We start from the raw sequence: 20,632 nt of genomic DNA on the forward strand, positions 1-20,632 counted from the left end.
ATGCTTCTCAGGTTTTGCTTCAACACTGAAAAATACAGAACTTGAAATTTGGATTTCAATTTTTTTTTAAAAATGTAAGTGAAACTGTAGCTCACCTCAGTAAGAAGTACGCTACTGAGAACTTAATTAAGAAATTTTCTCAAAGTGACAGTTCAACTTTTTCTTTAAAAAGACTCTTTTAATAACACTTCTGACAGATTCTCTACAGTGATTTTATGTTCTCTATCAGTAATACTTAGATATAAAGGTTTTTCTAAAGAAAATTTCAGCATGTTGATCAGTTGTTGCTTTCTGCTCTGTTATCCATTCTGCTCAGCTTGATTTGAGTTGGTAGCAGCGGTGGGATGTAAGGAGCAGAAAAATAAATTGCCGGTTCCCTTTGCCTCCTAACCAGAAGTGTGTGTTAGTTAGTTACTCTGTTCTTCTTATCCTTCCAGTCAGGGCAGTCTGTATAGAAATGAATTTCTCCATCAAAGTGAGAGATGTACTACTTAACAGTGCCGTTTGCAAGTTGGAAGTGGAAAATTACTTTTTCTCTGGAAGGCAATAGCATTCAGACACATCTAATGTCTTTGCAACTCTTTAAGAAAATGAATAAATCAAGCTGTCAAGCCTGTAATCTCTGCCCAAGAATTCTGTGATTCTTCCAAGGCCCAACATGTGGATCCAGAGGTTTTGTCCCCTCAAAATGAAAGTCCTGGGAGTAAGCAGAGGTCACTGTTTCACAGCTTGTTAGGTATATCATTGACCTTTCTAATATATCCTAAACGTTTGCTCTACAAATTTACTATGTATTGGCTGATCTCATGTAAAGACTGAGGTGGGGGTATGGGTTTCTTCTCTTCTTTTCCTTTTCTCCTTTCCTTTTTATTTGTTAACTCAAATGTGTACAGCAGAGAACTGCGGTGTAAGAGAAGTAAAAGTGGATTGAAGTTGTACAGCTGTTGATTCATCAGTTTGTGGTGTAAAGCAAAGCATTTGTGGTATCACTGCAGCAGCATCCATCTACCTGTTATCTCCAGGGCCTGTTTTTATCTACCAAGGTTTTGAGGAATATAGGACCACCTTGTAAAGACCTCAGCTGAGGAACATGATTTATTTTATCACCTTTGAAGCACAACAGGATGACAGCAATCTATCATTAGCCATGCCTAGTCTGTAATCGGACTCAGTGGGGTGGATTAGGTGCTCCATGACTGGAGAAGATTGGCAGGAGAAAACTACATAGATTTTTAAGCATCTGGATTTAGATAATCAGTCCTCTGAGTGAGCAGAGGGATTTATTTTTTTTTATTTTTTGTTTCTGAAAGCTTTGCTTAAATTTTAGGCTAAGCAATATAACTGCCCTCCTCTTCAGACTTAGAGCTGAGTCCTTTTAGAGCTTAGGAACTGGCTTATTTACATACAGTTATCTGCTTGATCATGAAGTTTTTATTTGTTTAATGGTGGTGATTGGATATGCTGTTACAAGAATTAATCCCATCAGGAGGAACCTTTCAAGTATGGAGACCATAACCTTCAGGGATTATGATTCATTTGTGTTTAAAAGGCCCATTCAGGCATTAAATCCAAGTTTTATTACTGAACATCCTGAGATCCTTGCGCTGTGGCTTAGTACAAGGTAATGGGAAATGGCAGTGGGGAGCAGATGATGAGCTCTGCTGTATCTTGCCAAAGTGACTGTAACAATTACTGTCCCTCCCAGTTTGCTGTACAGGGGTGTTAGTATTAGGCAGCAGAAGCAAATGATGATGTGGCTCTTCAGCTGTCCCTTTTTCAGCCAGGTGTCCTAGGTTGTGTTGATGCTAGAGGAGATTTGTGTTGGTATGCTAGGCAGTGAATTGCAGGTGCTGAAGGTCAGCATGCATTTCTTTTTGGTCCCTTTGTGGCGGGGGTGGTACCTCCTGGAAGTAGGCAGGAATAGCAGCTAGGAGTAGTAAAACTTGCTGCTGTTATTGCAAAATTCAGCAAAGCATGTCAGAGAGCTTTGCAGAAAAGAGAAAGTTCAGGGAAGAAGGAGAAAGAAGAAGCAGTTCACTTGGGTTTCTTCAAGTCAGTATCTTGACATATGAAGCTTAGGTAAGGTAATTGTGTGTTTTTTTTTTTTTAATATTTTTTTTTAAAGTTCTTTTTGTCTTTAGAAATAACTCTTTTCTGTTGTGTATTGAGTTACCCTGCTGTTCTTTTCATCTGTGTGCTGAGGTTGGCCCTGGCTCCTGAGAGGAAGCCCTGAGATGTGCCTGGAAGCAGTTTGGGCTTATGGAAGAGTCAGAACTGAGAAATAGGCTTGTATTATGCAGTAGCATAACGAGAACCATGACTAATATGCCCCTGCATGGTGGTATTTTGAACTGGTGACCTTAAGCTGCTGTTAGCGAGGTTAGAAGAAGTATGATTTGTCTTACATGCCTTTAAATTGTTAGGAGTTTCTATGATGACTCTCAGTATCAGTGAGGTCTCCTACTGAGTGGGAAATCTACTGATTTAGTTGCAGCTAGCTCTAAATAGACTCTTACTAGTGTTATTGTTAATACTTCATCAGTCCAAATTCTGTGGAATTAATTTTAAATAACTGTAGGTGTCCACTGCAGCAGTTCAATTTATTTGCTAGATGTTTTTGGTCACATGGTGCCTTTCTCTTTTCTTCCCCTTGGCATAAAAGGAAAAAAAAAAGTAACAACAGATCCTGCAGTGTGGATTTTGGCCCTTGCCTGTATCTACAGAGCCGTGGGAAGGAGCACATAGCTTGGGGGTTCTCAGCTGAACTGAATTTTCTGAAATGCCAGTTTTTAAGGCAGATTCCACATAGCTCTGACTATTACATTTTCTGCTTTATTTACAGTAGGGGAGACTCCAACTTGATCAGCTAGTGCCTGACATCTGTAGTGGAGAGAATTTCAATTTAGAGCTCTGTCATTGTAGCATAAGCCAAACCTTTTTTTATTATTTGTGGCTACATCAGAGAAAAGTATGTATTGGGATTCTCACATACTTGTTTACCCTTTGTGACCATGACTCCCTTCATGTTACCCTCCCCTGCATACAATTTGAAGTTGTTTTGGCTGCTTTGTTTTTATGTAGTTCTTCATAGCTTACTGTTTTGTGTTCAGCTTTTACTGCTGTTTAGAGAGATGAAGATGCTTGAAAGAGTAGTAATTCCTCACCACTTGCTGTGAAATGACCCAGCTGTTATGTCGTTTTGAAGACCCCATTAATGGTTTTCAGGTGTAACATTCAAGGAAAAAGGCTTATTGCAGAATGTCAGAGGGTCACTGCTTTCAGCAGCTCCCTGAACTATGTGGTGTTTTGGCATCTAAGAAGGTTAGTCCTGGAAAAAACTGTCAACATTTTTCTCCAGACTGTGGAAGAGCAACATCAGCTAGCTTTAAAGGGTGTGGAAGGTGGCTAGCTCTTACATCTCTGTAATCCAGTTCAAAAAGCCTTCCCCCTTTTAATCTATTAACTTTTTCCCCTTTCAGTGACTGTAGCAGAGTGGGTAACTGACAAGTTAAGCTTCTCCTTTTTACTTATGCACGCTTCTCATTGAAGATGTTGGCATGACTCTGGAAATAGTGTAACTGCAGCAGCAGAGAAAGCACAGAAGTTTCTTTTTTATTTAGAACTCATTACATAACAATGTTTAGGTTGTGGTTCTGTGTTTTTAAAAAAAAGCCTCCTAAAGCAACCCATCTTCTTTCTTGTCCTCCAATTTTTCCATGTTTTTCTTGCTTTGTTTTCCCCCAGGTTGTTAAGTATTTTGCATATTACAGAGACAATTTACAAATTTTAGATAATGTGTTAAGAGAATTATTCCTTATTGCAAGGCACTTAAGATCAACTCATAAACTAACTTTGCTTCTTTTGTCATAATGTTATGTTCATTTCCTAGTCTGTGTAACAAGAGCTTTTTTCCATAGGAAATGTATGATTTTTGTTCATCTCTTATTAATACTTATGTAGGTGCGTTAATTTAATAACGATCCACTTCAAAATGGAACAACCATTAAAACTGCTTTAAAATTCTAAAGATCCAGTAATCTCGCATCAGGTTTGTTACTTCCTAATGATGCTATTTTGATTGCATTTTAGAGCCTGTGTTCTAGAAATGACTAGGAAAACCTTTCTTTCCAAATAAAGTATCACTTAATACTCTTCAGTGACAAATAACTTCTTTTTTTCCTAACATTGTTTAATTAACTCTCTTCATCTAGATGTGGTCCCTGGGTACAGACTGCAGTGGTAATATATTATTTCTGATATGCTGGGGACCAACTGCTGCAAGACTCTGCTCTGGTATTTACCTTTCGTGAAATAGTAGGATGCTAAAGGCCTCTGAGGTTGTATGGGAAAGTTGGTTTAACCTGTGGTTTTGTGATGACTGGGGCACATAATTGGAGACTTTTTGGGATGGAAATCTTGAGCAGTGTATACTTATTGAAGATTCTCAAAACTTAGAAATTGCATATTTGTATAAATAATCCCTTAATTTTCTCTGTTTTCTTCTTTCCTAGAAGCTCTATGATTTTGTATGCCTATAGACTACTGAACTCATCTCTTCTTATCTACTACTTTGTTGTTGGATCTGGCTTGTCTTCTCTTCTTTAACAGCACAACTTGATGCCTTAGTATTTCTTGTCTTCTGTTGAGGATTTGCTGATTTCCTATGATCTACAGGCTGTGGTGTTAATTGCTGTAATACTCACACAACCCACTATGGTAATTGCGAAGTCTTAAGGGTTTTGCCAATAATCTTCATTAGCTTCCATTTAAGGATAAACATCTAGGCTCCAAATTTTCTTTGGCACTAGGGCCATTTGCAGCTGGAGAGTTTGCTCAGTGTTTTAAATATATATAGTTCATAATAAGCGAGTTTTTAAGTTTGTACAAATAAATTCCTATTGCATGGGGGGGGGTGGAGTATAGATGCAATCAAGCATACTGAGAGTTACCTGCTGTCTAATCCCAGACTAAATCCCAAGTGATTTTACCTATTTATTTTTGTCATTCATCTGATACTACTCAGAATTCCTATTAGCAATTTGGTCTCTTAATCCCAAATGGATTAATTTACGTATTGCATGTGTTCATATATCCTGCTAGTCCTTTATATGATCAGTCCTACTGTAGGTTTTCAGTAGATCATTTTTCCTTAACCCTATTGATTCATGCATGCAGCTTTCTGCTGACTATTGCTTAACTTTCTGTACCTGCATCACCAGGCTAGGTCTGAGCACCCGGGAGTTTGGGGTAGGGATCTGATGGCAACGTAAGCGCCTGGTGGAGCTCTCTTAGCAGCTTTCCTCATCTTACTGCTTTTGCAGAATGCTAACAGGGTCCAAGTCTTCAAAGTAATCCCAAAGTTGCAACTAGATAGTTTTAAAAAATGTTCATTGAATATTAATAATAGGAAGCAATAATAATAAAAAGTCCTGGCTAATGCTTTGCTGGCCTGTGTAAGTGTAACCAGTATGTGGCATATTAAGCTGTATTTAAAATACAAGGATGCTTAAAAATGACAAGATGCAAGGATGCTAATAAGATAGAAGTTGAGGAGTAAACATACATGTGTGTTTAAGCAGATGTGCTAAGTCTAACAGCAGCTCAAGCTCAGTCAGCTGCTGGAAAGTAATTTGAAAACCAAATGTAAATTTGCAGTAGAATTCCTATCTTGGCCTTAGAAAATAGCTGGTGCGCATCAGAGCAGCTCTTCCTGTTTTGCTAGGCATGTGTCCAATTGCACATTATAGGCAACTTACTCAGATTTTGTGTCAGAATGAGAATTTATGTCTTAGACTTTTGCCTGAATTTAAATTGCCATGCAAGACAGGAGCGAGGGTTGAGTAGACAAGAAATGGGATAGACTAGTGCTTGCAGCGGGGCCTGATCTCCCTTGAAGGAGTGATGTTGTGGCCCTGAAATGCCCTGCGGAGAATTTGCTGCGCCCTGTGAGCAGAGTGGTAGAAGCTGCGTTCCCTTTTGTGTCTGTAGCAGTTGATGCATTTCTGTGTTGCTGGCTGCTGAGGCTGCGACGGAGTTTCATTTCAGACCTATAGAGGTGTACGGGGCGGGGTGGGGAGGAAGACTCTGTTCCAAGGTGTGATGGATAGCTCCTAAGTTCTATGAACTAAGTGGAGCTAATAGACATTTGTCGCCTTTAATATTTTGAAAGGTGTAACTTTAACTTCGGTGTTAAGATTTTAAGCTTTGGTGGGGTAGCCCTGACCCAGAAACTGGACACTGTTTTCAACAACATAGCTTGAAATTTAGTGATGAATGTGTTTGCCTTTCCATCAACAGTATGGGGCTTGATCTGGGGAAATAAGTTAATCAGTGTATGTAAACATTATATCCACATAATATTTTGGTAGTGTACTAGTTTGCATCTTCTCTGTATATAAAGCCAATTATTGGTAAAACCATACTTGCACTGTTAAAAATATGTGCAACCACTTCCTCTCTTGCTGCCCTGCTTTTCCATCCCTCCTTTTGTTTTAAACAAATCATATAGTGAACTATGCTAGTACCTGTTCTATCAGTTCTCCTATGATGATAATGTAAGTGTATGGGAGAAGATTCCAAGGAGTGATGCTACTTTCCTTTGTGATAACAGTAGGATTTTTAAACTACATTATTGAGATTAATTTGAGGACAAAATATTCATGTATTCTTAAAGCATGCGTGCAGAACATTTGCTTTTCTAATAAAAACATGAAGAACAAATATCTAGAAAGTATGTGTTAAGATGTACTGATCTTTTAATAGAAAACACTTTGGGCTCATAAATAATCCTAATAAAATTAGCATTTAGTTCTAATGGTCTGAAGCATCTTAGAAATAGACGGTCTCCAAGAATTAAAGTGCCACACGAGCTGAGTAAAATTGTCTTAAATGTGTTTAACAGTAGTATGTCTGCTTATATTACCATCTTCTGTTCCATGCCATAAGAAGCTGAGATGTTCTTTGCTGCCTATGTTGTGCAAGTTTGCTCATATCACATTCTCTTTTAGTAAGTAGAGTTTGTGCTTCTCTCAGCGCAAACATCTAGTGACAGGCAGTGCTAGCTATTGTTTTTTACTCTAAATTGCTTCTGACTTCATTTTACATGTGGGGAGTGCTGAAGTATTGATTTGTGGCTACTGCTTTTGCACCCTGTCATGATTTTCTTTATTATTGCTTAGGAAAAGTGACAAGCCACCATTTGGGATTCAGATACTGTTGTGGTAGTATCCTTGCAGCTCTGTAAGTTAAGACTGTGTTGTTTTGCTGTGAATAGAGAACTAAAATCTTTCGCACTTCTCAGTGCCTACACTCAGTTTTCAGTTTGAATGTTTTCTCACTTCACTTTCTAGTAGGACAGCTGGATTCTCTGTATCTAGTGGAGTATCTTTACTGACTTTTAAAAAGAGAATATGTAGAAATGAAGCTGCCCTGTTTTTTCCCCTGAGACTTTTCTAGTTATTAATGGTTAGGAAATCAGCCATTAGAAGCTCCAGGCAGCAAATGGTGCTGGGTGTAATAACCTCTTTGACTCTGCAAAGAAAAGATGAAAGAACTGCTAAGTTCCAGTAAGCCCCTCTCTCCTCCAGAGCTGCTGACGTACTCTGCTGAGGTGGTGTCCTGTGAACAGGAAGACAAAACCCATTGAGGCAGGGACATGGAGAACTGACGGAAATAGGAGAAGGTACGGGAGAGGAGCAGGAGGCAAGAACTTCACAGGAGCTTAGAGCAGTCCTAAAGGAAGGAACCAGGTGAATCAAAGCTTGGGGTTGTCCCTTCTCTCCGCGCTCGCCCTGAACAGCGTGAAAGGGAAAGCCATGGACAAGAACTAAGGTATACAAATACCAGGAAATTGGATATAAAATTGGGTAACTTTAATTGCAGAATGTTTAAAATGGGTAGCAGAATCATAGCTGTCATGGCAGAACATGCACATTGGAGGATAGGAACTTTTCAGGAAAACTAGAAATAGAGATTATAAAATAGTATTGTGATAGATGATGTTACTCTATAATTTAGGGACAACAACAGTGAAACAAGCTGCTTAGATTGAAACTGGCTGAAAATGGTAAGATTCTACTAGGATACTGCTAAATTTATGCAGTAGCTGTAGAGTTGGATTTGGGTAGATTGCTTTAAAATTACTGGTCATACATTATTGTGAGGGCCTAACTTTGTATATCCCAGCTGGAGAGCAAGCACTTCTGATAATGGGTGGTAGGACCAAGATTCAGTGGTGGAGAGGTCTAACAGTGTGTGGTTTTTTTTTTTTTTTTCTTTTTTTTTTTTTCCCTTGGAAAAATAATGTGGCAAGAACAGGTGAAGCTGTCCTTTTCTTGAGAGGTGAATTTAACTGGAACTGGTTCAGGGAAGGATTACTAGAAAGGAAAGCGTTCCTTGCAGGAGTAGACTTAAACCTAGACAAACAAACAAAACACGTGGCTTGCTTTGCACTCCACCGTACATTTAAGTTTTTCTCTTATTTGCTGTACTGGAAAAGGCCAGTGTTGGATAATATTGTGGATAATATGGGCATTAAGATACTTAGTCTGGAAGCCTATAGAAGGTTCTTGCCATTAATGCTGTCAGGTCTGGGAACTGCATGCCTTTGGGGATACGAAGACACTGCAATCTAGTGGCTTTCAATTTGCAGCTCAATAATACAGATATGAAAAGGATTAGATTCTCTTGTTGCAGGTGGTAGTAGGGACTCTAGATCTGATAACCCAGAGGTCCCTTTCAGTTCCCTGGTTTTACTGTGATTGAAGTAAATCAGTTCCCTTGGCTGTTTGGCAAGAAGAGTGAGTAACTGGCTGTGGTCGGTTTCTCTCTCTGGTTTACCTCCACAAGCTCATGAGGACTGTTTGTGGGGATGTTAATTTGAGGATTAAATCCTATTAAGCTGAAATGCCACTTATAAAAGGAGTTGCCTTAAACCACCTGATGCACTTCAAAGACAGCCAAAAAAGGCAACAAAACAATGACACCCTCCCCACTCTTCCAGGCTTCACCCTGCTTCTGCCCACCTGCATGCAAAGTGTGACCTGGCTGCTCCCCATGCTTGCGCTAGTGGCAAGGCAGCTGCTTCTCCTGTGCTCCTCTCCAAGATAGATCTTTACAGGTTATTTTAAAATAATGATTTACTATTTTTGCCAGAGCAGGAGAAATCAGTTGATGGACTAATCCCTGTATCCACAGCCTAATCAAATTTGGGAAAGTGTGTGGGAGGGAACAAATAAACAATAAATGGCTTAATAAAGTGGTTCTGTGGGTCTATGTTCCTACTTTTTTTTTTTTTTTTTTAAGTAAAACTTCAAGAGAGAAAAATGGAAATGTTGCCCAGAAGTTAAGCTTTTGTGCTGTTTACTGAAAAGGTACAAAAACTGCTAACTTCATGGCCTTCCAAACAAAATATAAAAATTTCCTTTAGTTTGTATGTTGGGAGGAAGAGAGAGAGTTAAGTGGGGGGAAGGTAAAGCAGAACAACCTGATACTGTGCATATCCTCCAACTAAAACACTTCTATTTGCCTGACTGCCTTGAGGAAATTAAGGAAGAAATCAATTTAAGCCATTTATGGATTTGTTTTTTGTCTCTGTTGCAAGATGCTGAGACACTACAGTGACTTAAAAAAACCCCACACACTGGGTAAATGAGGTGGAACGTTCCTGTAAAATCCCGTTCCGAGGGGTGCGCGTGTGTGCATGGGTGTAACTGTGCCTGCAACCTGCATTTTAAAAACAGCTGTTTACTACCACAATTTCAAGCATCAATTTCTTAAGCTTCTTTGTCTAAACTCCAATGCAAGTTGCTTTTTTACCTGAAGCAAGGTGGTCAAAATAACCTCAGTTTCCATGATAAAGTAGTCTAATGCCTGAAAAATTGACAAGGGGCAGGAGGAAAAAGCCCAAACGTGTCGTTCTGTTTGAGATCAGTTTTAAGACTGTTGGGCATCGTGTGCGGAAAGTGCTTCCCCTCGCCCTGCTCCCCCGCCTGCCCCGTGGCAGAGCTGCGGGGGTGCACGCGGCCCGGCCTGGGCTGCGTAGAGTGGGGAGGAGGGGGTCACAGAACCGACTGGCTTACGGGGCTCTTGAGGCTGGGAGTGCTCCCCCCCTTGCCTCTCTGCTGTCCTTCAGACCCACCAGCTATTTCCGTGCAGGCGTCTTTTCGTGCTCTTCTGCAAACTTTCTCTCTTTTCTGTTCCCCCCCAACTCCAATTCCTTTTCTCCTCCCAGTCCAGACCCAGGCAGCATTTCAGCTCTGGGTGTCAACCCTGATACCTCCCTGTGTCCCCTTTAAAGGGCATGAACATATTCAGTATGTCTGACTCTTTCTGGTATTCCTTCCTTTCTCTGTCCTAAATAGTCCTTCTCTTTGCCTTGCCCAGTCCCAGTTACTTCTCTCAAATAGCCTCATATGCTTCTACTTAGCTTTCTTGAGAAATATCTTTGTTTCATAACTTACCTAATATTTCCTGATCATTTTGTTTAAAAAGCACCCTAATTTTATAAAACTTTAAATTTAAAGAGACTTGTATTGATTAATGTATGGAAATGCAGTTAAGATCAAAATAAGTAAGTCTGCGGTAAAATTGCAATAAAATAATGCAGTGTAGAGAAGGAAGACTGTTAAGATATTATGCTAATTTGATTTGGTACTGAACTGTACTCCTATATAGTCAGAGTGACTATATTGGTATGTTTGTATCCTTTTCCAGTATCTTAATGTTTGCCACTGGTAACCATTCACAAATGCTCTGACGCTGACTGGGGCTCAGTATAGTCTGGTCACTTTTTTTTTCCCTTTTCTTTGAAGGCGTCTTCTTGAGACTGTGCTGCTTGTTTGAAGCCCCTCCGTAGGCTGTGGGGTGTTTACTGCCTTGTCGCCAGGCGCTACAAGCAGGTGTTGAAGACGTGTTACTCCCTGGGTTGGCTACGGGGCTCGCTTGCGCGGTGGCTGCAGCAAAGGGAAAGCCGAGAATGCAAACGTGGCCGAGGAGTAGCCTCTTTGTAACCACAGAGATTTTCCTTTTTAAGCTCTTGCATGACAGTGGTTTGAAAGCTGAAGCTCTGAAGGATATTCTTTCTGATCTGAAGTTACACTTTTGTGAGTCAATTTTTTTGGTGCTTCAGGTTTCTTGGTTGCCTTCAGAGTTTTATTTCTCTGCTTCAGGCTGGTTTTCCCCATTAATTCTGGCCCAGAGGGCCTTGTAGAAGCAGAGAATCCTTCAAAGTAGGTAGGTCTGATTAAAATGGAAATGACAATCCTTCAGTTAGCCATTGAACTGCTTTTCCAGGCTGAGTAGTCAGGTGTGATTTTACTAGGGATGGAAAAGAGGCTGTAACCAACCATTTGGGTCCTGGGGCAAGATCAGTTTCTGTGTCGAAAGGCTTGGGCTTGTATTCCTGTGCACCTTCTCTGCTTCTGTCACGGCACCGTTCAGGCCTGGAAAAGCAGACTGCCTCTAGTAAGGGTAAAAAAAGAAAAAAAGCTAATGTCTAATAAAAAAAAATCAGATATACCTGTTCTGTGGAAATCGCACCGTGCCACTGAGAAGTAATGGGATCTCTACCCAAATATTTCTGTATTTAACCAGCACGAGCTTCTTACAAGATGAACTCTTGAATTTCCTAAGCTATTTTGCCTATAATTGCCATAGCCCCGTTTACCTCTAAGCTTTTCCTGTGTACTTTTCTTGACATGAAGTTTTTATCTGAAGAAAATATATTTTTGATGCTTTTTATTTAGCAGAGCTATTTGTCACAATTTCAGCTTAGACTAAGGTCATTAGATGTTCTTGCAAAGCATTTGCCTGTGACTCCTGCATATCTTTATAGCTGAAGAAAGTAGGACGCCGTATGTTACAGAGTAGATAACTGCAGAAATCCAGCTAACTATATGGATCTATCACCCAGTTAACAACTTGAGAAATAAAATGTAATTGATTCCAAGACTTTTTTTTTCCCTCCCTCAGTGTTCCCAGCTAATGAAAATTGACTTATTAGATATAACAGGTAGCGTGGTGATCGTTGAAGAGTAGCAGTTTTAAGTTAACTTTGGGGATGAAGTGTTACGCTTCCTGTATTGCCTGTGTGGGAAGGCAGTAGTAGATTCTGACTTTCCACAAATGACGTGTGTTGATTATGTGTTACCGTGGTGAGTTTTGCAGCCATGACACCTTCTGTCACATAGGTCACTGTGGGCCGGCTGAGCAAGAGAACTGCTGTGCGTATTTGCTGGCTGAATAGTGCTAATCTCATTTGCAGTGGGCACCTGGGGAGAGCTCGTATCCTGCTTTGGCCGCAAGTTGCAGTACTGGCGGATTGACTCCTAGTGTCTGCTGTCTCTGTGCCTTTTTGCTTTGGATGAGTTTAGGGAGGTCTCATCTCAGTTCTTCAGTTTTAAACAATTGCGAAGCACGGCAAGTCATCTTGAGTATACTCCTGAGTATATTCCTATACTCTAGGACTATAACTACTGTTATTCCTTAAAACACCTAAACTTTATTACTTATTTTATTCCTATCTTGAGAACATCTTATTGACTTTTTGCCTCAAGATCAACAAAGAGCTGGTTACTGCTGTAGTTGCCAGATAGATACAAACTAGTAACTCCCTTAAAATGATTTGTGTGTGTTTAGGATTTTTTTTGTTGAATTTTTCCCCTCTATATCATTGTCTATTTTGCATCCATGTCTGAATATACCTTTTCCTAGATGATGTAATGGCTTCTACTGAATTGAGACTGTCATTGCCTGTTAAAAATTGAATCATTATTACTGAGCTACAGTTAAAATAATTTATTGCTTCTCCTTAATATAACAATGCTAAACCACTGTTTCTTAAATTTTTTTTGTTCAACAATTGCGTTTTCAACTGTAGTAATATCTTTTTAATTAGAAATGTAGACATTCAGATATTTGTGGACTTTCAGGAGCTGTGGATTTAAGTAGAGAATATTCTTACGGATTTTTTTTATATATATTTTAGTTGAGTTTTAGCTATCCAAACTATTATCTTCAAATATTAATTCCCTTTTCTATGCTTTCCTTCTCTCATTTTAGAGGTAGTTAAGGGAAACCCAGTAATCTTTTTTTCCCTGGAAAATGCAGGAGTGGCCTCAGTTTCTCCCCACCTATAGGATAGCAAAATCAAGACCTTTGCTAGGCCTTCCCAGACACCTGAAGGATTTCTTTAAGGGAAAAAAAACACTTTTGTTTTCTTGAGGACTATCTGGGAAAATACAACAAAAGTGCAATTGATACCATTTTGAAAAGAGTCAGGATTACTTAATACCGAAACAAAAATGGTGATTAACTCCAGAACTGTTTGAAACTGAATTTGTCAGGTTGGAATAATTTTGTGCTTATTACTTCATATCTGTATTTTTATATATGATATTAAATTATACTTTATTTCATCTGGGTGACTTCACTTGGTCTATACAGGCTTAAAGTCTTTTTAGAGCTCAGATGAATTCCAAATTTTATAAATTCAGGAGTAAGAGTGGAGAGCAGCCTTGTCAGCAATATGGTTTCTCAGCAATGTGGGTTTTTTTATTTTTTTATTTTATTTTTTTTGCTATACATATAGATAGCAAGAGTGTAAAAGCTGTTTGTTTGCTTCTAGGATATGAAGCAAAATAACAAAGGTTGAGAAATCCAAAATTGTTTAGTGACTGCAAACATTTTAAGATTTAAAAAGAATCCTGTATGTTATGGAGAACAAGCTGCAGTTTTAATACAGTGATTTGTGTCGGCTACAGTAAAAATGGTCTGTAAAACTGATGTTACAACAATGTTATATTTTAAGGTTGCCTCTACTTTGTATATCTGGATAGATATTGGAGGAGACAGGGAGTAAGTCTTCCAGAGGCAAATGCTCCAGATGCTGTTATTTCCCATGAAGTGCTGTAGATTGCTGAATGGAGCCCGCTGCCATTTTTAACATACTGCACTTACTCCTTGAAATTGGTCGGTGCCTCCAGGGGATCACCAGTTGTAGCACACTGCTTCCTCTGGGCTTGTTTGCCTATTTGCTTGTATGTAGGACCTCATACTAAACTGCATTCATTTTTGTTGTTTTGCCTAAAATGAGAGGTTAGAAAAGGCTTGTGTGTTTACATTCCTGGAGACAAGAAAGGCAAATTTCCACTATGTAAATGATTTGCTTATTGTGAATGAAATCCTAATACTTAGCTAGAGTTGGCCTGTTCTGAAAGTGCGTTGTTGTAGTTGTGGCTGAATTTGTGTCAACAAGGTCCTTGGAGTGTAGGTGAAGTTTCTGAAACATGAAATAATGCAGTCACTGATGAAACGTTTGAGTAGAGTTGTGCGAGACTGCCTTTATTTTGTGTGTGTGTGTGGTTTAATGTAGATAATCCAAATAATCTGGCTTTCTTGCTGGTGCTAGAGAAAGGTAGCGGGGGGCAGCTGAGGTGCCTGTGCCCTGGAGTGCAGGGGGAGGAAGGCAGTGTTGCTGAGCTGGCCCACTGTGGCCCCAGGAGAGCTGGGAGAAAGAGGAATGTGAGACGATGCGTCTTGAAATTATGGTCAGAGATTTGAAGAAAAACGACGGCTGAATTTGGACAAACAAGTGTTGTTGAGTAAGGACCATAGAGAAGTTCTTTATATATAGCTTTTGTCCTAAGGCCGCGGTTATATCACTGCGTTAAGCTGGCAGAACTGTGGGCTTGTGCAGGAAGATCACACGTGGGTGTATATTCCTGACCTCTGTGTTGGGCTGGTGCATCTGGAGCCACGTAGCCGGTGCAGTCAGGGGCAGCTTGATCGGGCTCGTTTTTGGCTCATTGAGCTTGATATGGGGCTGCACGAGAAGGAAGGGCTCCCTCTGCCCAGGAGCCTGGCCTGCACCTGGGCCAGGTCAGTGACTCCTCCAGTCTAACCCAAAGGAGGTGGCTGTCTGAGCGCTTTGAGTCTCTGTAAGTTGGCCGTGCTGTGGAAAGCAGCAGTCTCTCTCCCGGGCGCTCTGGTGCCTTGCGTGGTGTAGCCGATTGTGCTGTGAACCAAATGGGGCAGCTTGCACAACCAGGAAATTCCTTCCTTTTCACAGAACTGTCTTCCAGTCGGGTTGGTGTCAGTGCCTTGATCAGCGCAGTTATGTGCCGAGTCGTGCCTGTTGATGCCTGCTTCAAGAGAAGCGAAGTGCAGGACCAGCTTTCTTCTGGAAGGCTGCGTCTGAGCTCTGGGGAGTTACACGACCCCGTCGGCCGTGTGCTGCGCTGGCAAGTACGTCAGCTGCCCTGTCAAGCTGGTGCGTGCGTGCGGGATTGTTTTTTCCCTTTCAGCTGAAAGGAATACCTTCAGGCCCAGCCTGCATCTTACTTCTCATTGTTTGTCTCCAAATGTAATAGCTGACCTCTCAAAACTCTGGATTTAGTTTTTTTTAATATTTCTTTTTCAACTTCGGTGTTTATTAGACTTCTAGAGAGACTTGCCTGATAGCAGGGGTGCTGATACAGGGATGCTGATTGATTTGTGTGGGGCTGTAAAATGCCAGGGCATGGTTACAGATCTCTTGGCAGAAGGCTGGCCCTGATTAGGGAGAGTAGTGTTGGCTGGAGCTCCTGTGGTATTTTCAGGGCAGTGTGGAGTAAGGTGATGGATCTGAGAACTTGGGGAGGAGAAAGACGTAAGTGTTATTACAGTGTGGTGTGTGTGTGTGCATGTGTGCTTCAGCATAAAATACAACCAGAAAGACGGCTGGTGCTATGGAAGAGAACAGGTAACTACTTGCTGCCTCTGTTACCTTTCTTCTGTATGAAAAACCTTCTTTCAGAGCAGTTGTTTTGATTATTGTCGTTGCTCTAGGCTACTGTTGTTTCATTCAAACTGGAAAAACTCAGTAAAGGGTGTCCTAGGAAGTGGTGCGACTTGCTTGCTTGGTATTATAGGCCTGTCATTTTCTGTGCCAATTTTTTAGAAGGCTGCAGTGGTTGATAAATGGTAGGAAATAACATTTGGAAGAGCTTAAGATGTCAATCTGTTTAAATAGATTACAGTACTACTGGCAGCTTACCAAAGTATAAGTGAAAATTACAGACAATATATGGCCAGACTAGCTTTGGCCTTGCTGATAGGAAATAAGATAACTAGGAGACAGAAATTAGATGATTCAGAAGTTAGAAATAAACTGGAGCTTTCCATGAACAGACAGTGTCACTGCATGCAGCCACTAGATGTTTCTCTTTATACAGAGGAATAATTTTATATTACCACTATATACCTTCTGTAGGTAACTTAGTCTTGATTCTATATACTAGGTATCATTAAATGCTATCTTACATGGAATAAAATATTGAAAAATATGGGGAAAAAAAAAAGGTGGATTCTATTGTAAGACAATGTTCTTCAGCATTGAGTTCTTTTGTGCTAAGGCACCATGTACAGATTCCCTGAAACCTCCTTTGGAATACGATCCCTGATTTTAAGTAAATCATGGCAGTTTTCTTCCTTAATAGACTGATCACCTATTAATGATTTTCAAGGCAAAACTTATGTATTTAAGATACACAAACATACTAATTTAAGTATATGCATACATCTGCAAATTTAAAATCTGTGTCATATTTTAATTCTTGTTGCCTCTGAATTGTATCCTTCATCTGCTCACTGCAAGATAAAGTCTAGTATTTTGTTTGATTGGGTTTAGGAATCCGTGATAGATGGAGAATTTTAATGGAGGTAGGGAATAATGTCTTTATTTTATGGCCTAATAATTATTTTAAGGGTGAAATGGGGAGGCAATATGTGGAGCTAGCAGTAACTCTCCTATGCTTTTAGGAAAAAAAAATCATTTTTGAAGACAAAATAATGGACTAATTCTGAAGCTTTTTTTACTGAATGCTATTTCCTGCCCTGTGTGTGTTCCAAAGATTAAAGAAGTTCTTAATACAAAGTGATGGGAACTAAAAATATTGTACTTCTTCAAAGGAAGAAAATGGAGCTTATTTGGCAAGGTCTCTGAGGACTTGTAGAAATAAGTTACAGCATTTTTTTTTCCTCTTTGAAATTGCTAAACTAGTAAAATCAGGTAGCCAATTTTATTGACTTTGTTTTAGAGGCTGCATCATTAGAAAGCTTGTGTTTTAACACTTGGATCACTGCAAACCTGTTTTAACCTAAATACTTGGCATTAAATGTGATGCTCATGACAGCTGTGAAGTGTTATGCTCTAATTCCCTTAGTGCTGAACTGAGTTGTAAGAAAACTTGGGACCTAAAAGATGATTAAAGTGTTGTTTCAGGGTAGCAGATACAGCCATGAAGGAGGTAACTCTGTTTGGTGCAGGCACTAGTGACCTGTAGTCACAGCTTTGAAGAGTTACAGTTGGGCAGTTTTCTTAATCTAATAAACTCTGCCTTAGTAGTTCTCCTGCAGGATGCAATAGTGGAAGATTAGTTGCAACGTATTCCATGTGTAGCTTTTTTTCATGTGAGTCTTATGTGCTAAAGTCAATTTTAGGTAAGTCTTAATGTCTTTAAACCATCCAAGTTAGTTAAGATTGCTTGCAGCTACTGTTAATTTTGACTGACTTCCAATATATATAAATGTGTTAAGAGATGAGTTTATATCTTGAGTAATTAAAAATTGATGTTTCTCTCTCTAGTTGTGATGATCAGAATATTCAACTACGTGAGCGGTGCTGGGGAGTTATGATTAGGTCTCAGCTCTTTTTCTACCTCATACGGGTAAGATAGTTCTGATTGTTCCATGTCCTTAGAAAGTAATCACGCAAGCTATAATATCAATTAGAAGTAAAATCGTTTCTTTTTTTCCCCCCCTCTGTCAGCTGTTGAAACTGTCCTCTATTCCAAAGTGATTGCTTCTAGAGATTTAGCTTCCTCCATGTTTTTCTTTCCTGGCTACTCACAAACTAACTGATCTGGTTTGCCTATAAATGATAATTGCAGTGGTGGTGTGAAAAATCTTTTTTTTTTTTTTTTTTTTTTTTTTTTTTTTTTTTTTTGGTGGGGGGGGGAGAGAGGAGTTCAGTGGACCTGTTTCTCTAATCAGGAATACTAAATAACTGACAATAGTATATTTCCTAGCTGAGTTCATGCTAGGGAAGAGATTAGCCAGGAGAAACATTTAAAGGCAATACGTGACTAAATAGTTTTTCTGACTGATGGCCTTACTCTGAAATAAGGCCAGCTGAGCCAAAAATTCTTCCTACCTTTCTGAGGAAGAGAACCACTACTGCAGATGAAGACAGAAATTGATACTGTTTTTATTTATTTTTATTTTTTTAATTTTTAGTGGTGTCACAACACTGACTGTGGTTGACTTTGAATGTTTATCAGGTTACTAAGGTAAACTCAAGTTTGAATCCCATGAGCTTTTATGCCTTTTAGGTCTGAATAACATGCAGATATTGTCAGGTTAGTTTAGCTTCTCTGGCAAGCTTCAAGACAGCATGGTGGTTATTGCCATGTGAAGCTCTTGGCCTAGGCCTAGGTGCGTTGCGTTTCAGGCTGGGACTGGCTGATACCTATTCAATACTGTAAGCATGCTGTCTCAAAGTTTTTAACTGCTGTGTACCAGTTTCACTGTCCCACGTGATTTACATGTTATATCTCTTAGGCAAGGCAATAGGTGCACAGATGTAATAAAGCAATTCCTAAACTGTTACCACTTTATTAATAGGCAAATGCAAGAGGAATACTAGTCTCTGGAAAAGCTGAATCAAATCAGTATGTATATCTCTTCCTGGAGCTACTTTATTCCTTCTGATAGTCTTTGTAGAAACCCAAAATGTTGTTCTACTTATTTAGCCTTTTTTTTTTTTTTCTTCCCCCTTGCTGGAAAGCAAAAGCTTTTTTTAGGTAGCAGTTTGAAACTTCTTGTCTCTTCCCATGATTTTCTGTGTCTGTCCTCAGTTCTGTGTGGAATACAGATGCCCATGCATTACATAAATTAAGCATCATTAGAGTTTAGTGAGTAGAGTCTTCATAGCTTTGATAGCATATGTTTTGTTCAGTTGTTGATGTTTTTCAATAACTCTTCCATCTGGGACAAGCTTGCTCAGGCCTGACCTCCTCCATGTTATGCGTAAATGTTGAAGCAACCTAGTGTTACCTGTATATAGTGGAAAGTGCTGCAAGGGTAGATTTCTGAAGAGCTGATTAGTTCACAATAACTAAATATGTGGATTTTGTATTTCTGAAAATATGTTCTGTAAAACATGAAGGCTACTAATGAGGTATGTGAAAGGTATCTAAGTTGCTTGATGGAGGGTCGGCATATAACAAAGCAATGTGCAATTAGAAGCACAGCAAGGAAAGTAATCTGCATGAACTCTGCTTCTATTTAAAAGCATACAGATCTGTTGCAAGCTCTGTGTACTCTGCTCTTAAAATGCAGCCTGTGTCCACAGAACAAAGCTATCAGGAATGTACATGTTACCAGTCCTAAAGTCCATGTAAACTGTGCTATGCAGCTTGTTGCAAGTGTCATTATGGCTAGGCTTCAGGTATCCTAGGGCCAGCCCAACTCCCTCCACCTTGCCTGCTGCTGGATTGGGACTTCAGCAGCGAGTACACTTGTAGTATCTGATTACAATTCAGGACAAATCCCCTTTTTGTGTATGCTGTGTGACTCAGCTCTTTCCACTGTTGAGATACATCAATTTGCAAAACATAGGCAAACAGCTGCACCTGCATGGACTCTTATTTGGAGCATTTTGGGCACAGTAGCCTGTTTGTATGGTATAAATTGTATGTTAGTCTCTGTGCTAACCATAGAGTTATAATTTCAACAAGATTATGAAATGGAGTGAAAGGCATGAAGACAGACGAAAGAATAAGAGCTAAAGAATAGCTGCTGATGCTGAAGGGAAGACCAGAAAGAAGGGAGGAAAGTCAGTAGTGTAAGTTTGTTGGAAAAGTTGAAGCTGCAGCCTTCTAATGCCTAGGTATGTGATAGGACTACTTCTATGTATGTGTTCACCTTCTTGCTTGCAAGGGTACGTAGCAGTAAGAAGCAAACTGAAAAGAGCTTTTAGCTTTGTGACAGTCTGCCGTAGAATAGTAGAGCTTTTATAGGAGAGCAGAAATACTCAGGGATTCCTCTTCTGAAGAGGTTTATGACTGGTTTGCATTTCATAATGTACAAAGTAATGGCACTTCTGTAGTGCTATTGGAGTTGGCTGTGGCCATTGAAAGTAAAAGGAGGGTACAAAAGCTATTGATCGAGGATGAATCTGATCAATGGAAGTGGATATAAACAGGGGTAGGAATAAAAGGGTCCATAGGGAGGCGGAGAGCAGATCGTGTAACTTGTCCTTCAGACTGCAGCGGAACAAGTTAAATGGATCCGGATCTAGAACTGCTAATTGCTGTAGTTCTCTGTGAAAAATGTGGGTGCTGCCCTTTGAGGAACAGAGGCTTCCGATTTGGGGACAGACACTGTTCTCTGAAGGCCACAAATGCTGAGAATTGTGCAGTGTGATTTGTTTGGGGTTTTAGTGTACAGGACTATTAAAAGTCATCTGAGAAACTTATGCTACTTCATTGTGTAAGGGTGATACCAAGAATTGCTTTGAGAAAAATCTTTATGATAGGGTTGGACATTAAGAAGGTAGAATACTGTGGTGGATTAGAAGGAAGAACTATTTAAA

The 20,632-nt window shown here is 39.8% G+C and overlaps 1 protein-coding gene across 9 annotated transcripts in view; it reads left to right on the top strand.

The window, feature by feature from the left end:
* The window catches only part of INPP4B (inositol polyphosphate-4-phosphatase type II B), a 384,670-nt gene that overhangs the window by 85,038 nt on the left and 279,000 nt on the right, over nucleotides 1–20,632 (top strand). The gene's annotated exons all lie outside the window — the stretch shown is intronic.

This window comes from Rhea pennata, chromosome 4, assembly GCF_028389875.1.
Source record: "Rhea pennata isolate bPtePen1 chromosome 4, bPtePen1.pri, whole genome shotgun sequence".
Taxonomy (NCBI): Eukaryota; Metazoa; Chordata; class Aves; order Rheiformes; family Rheidae; genus Rhea; species Rhea pennata.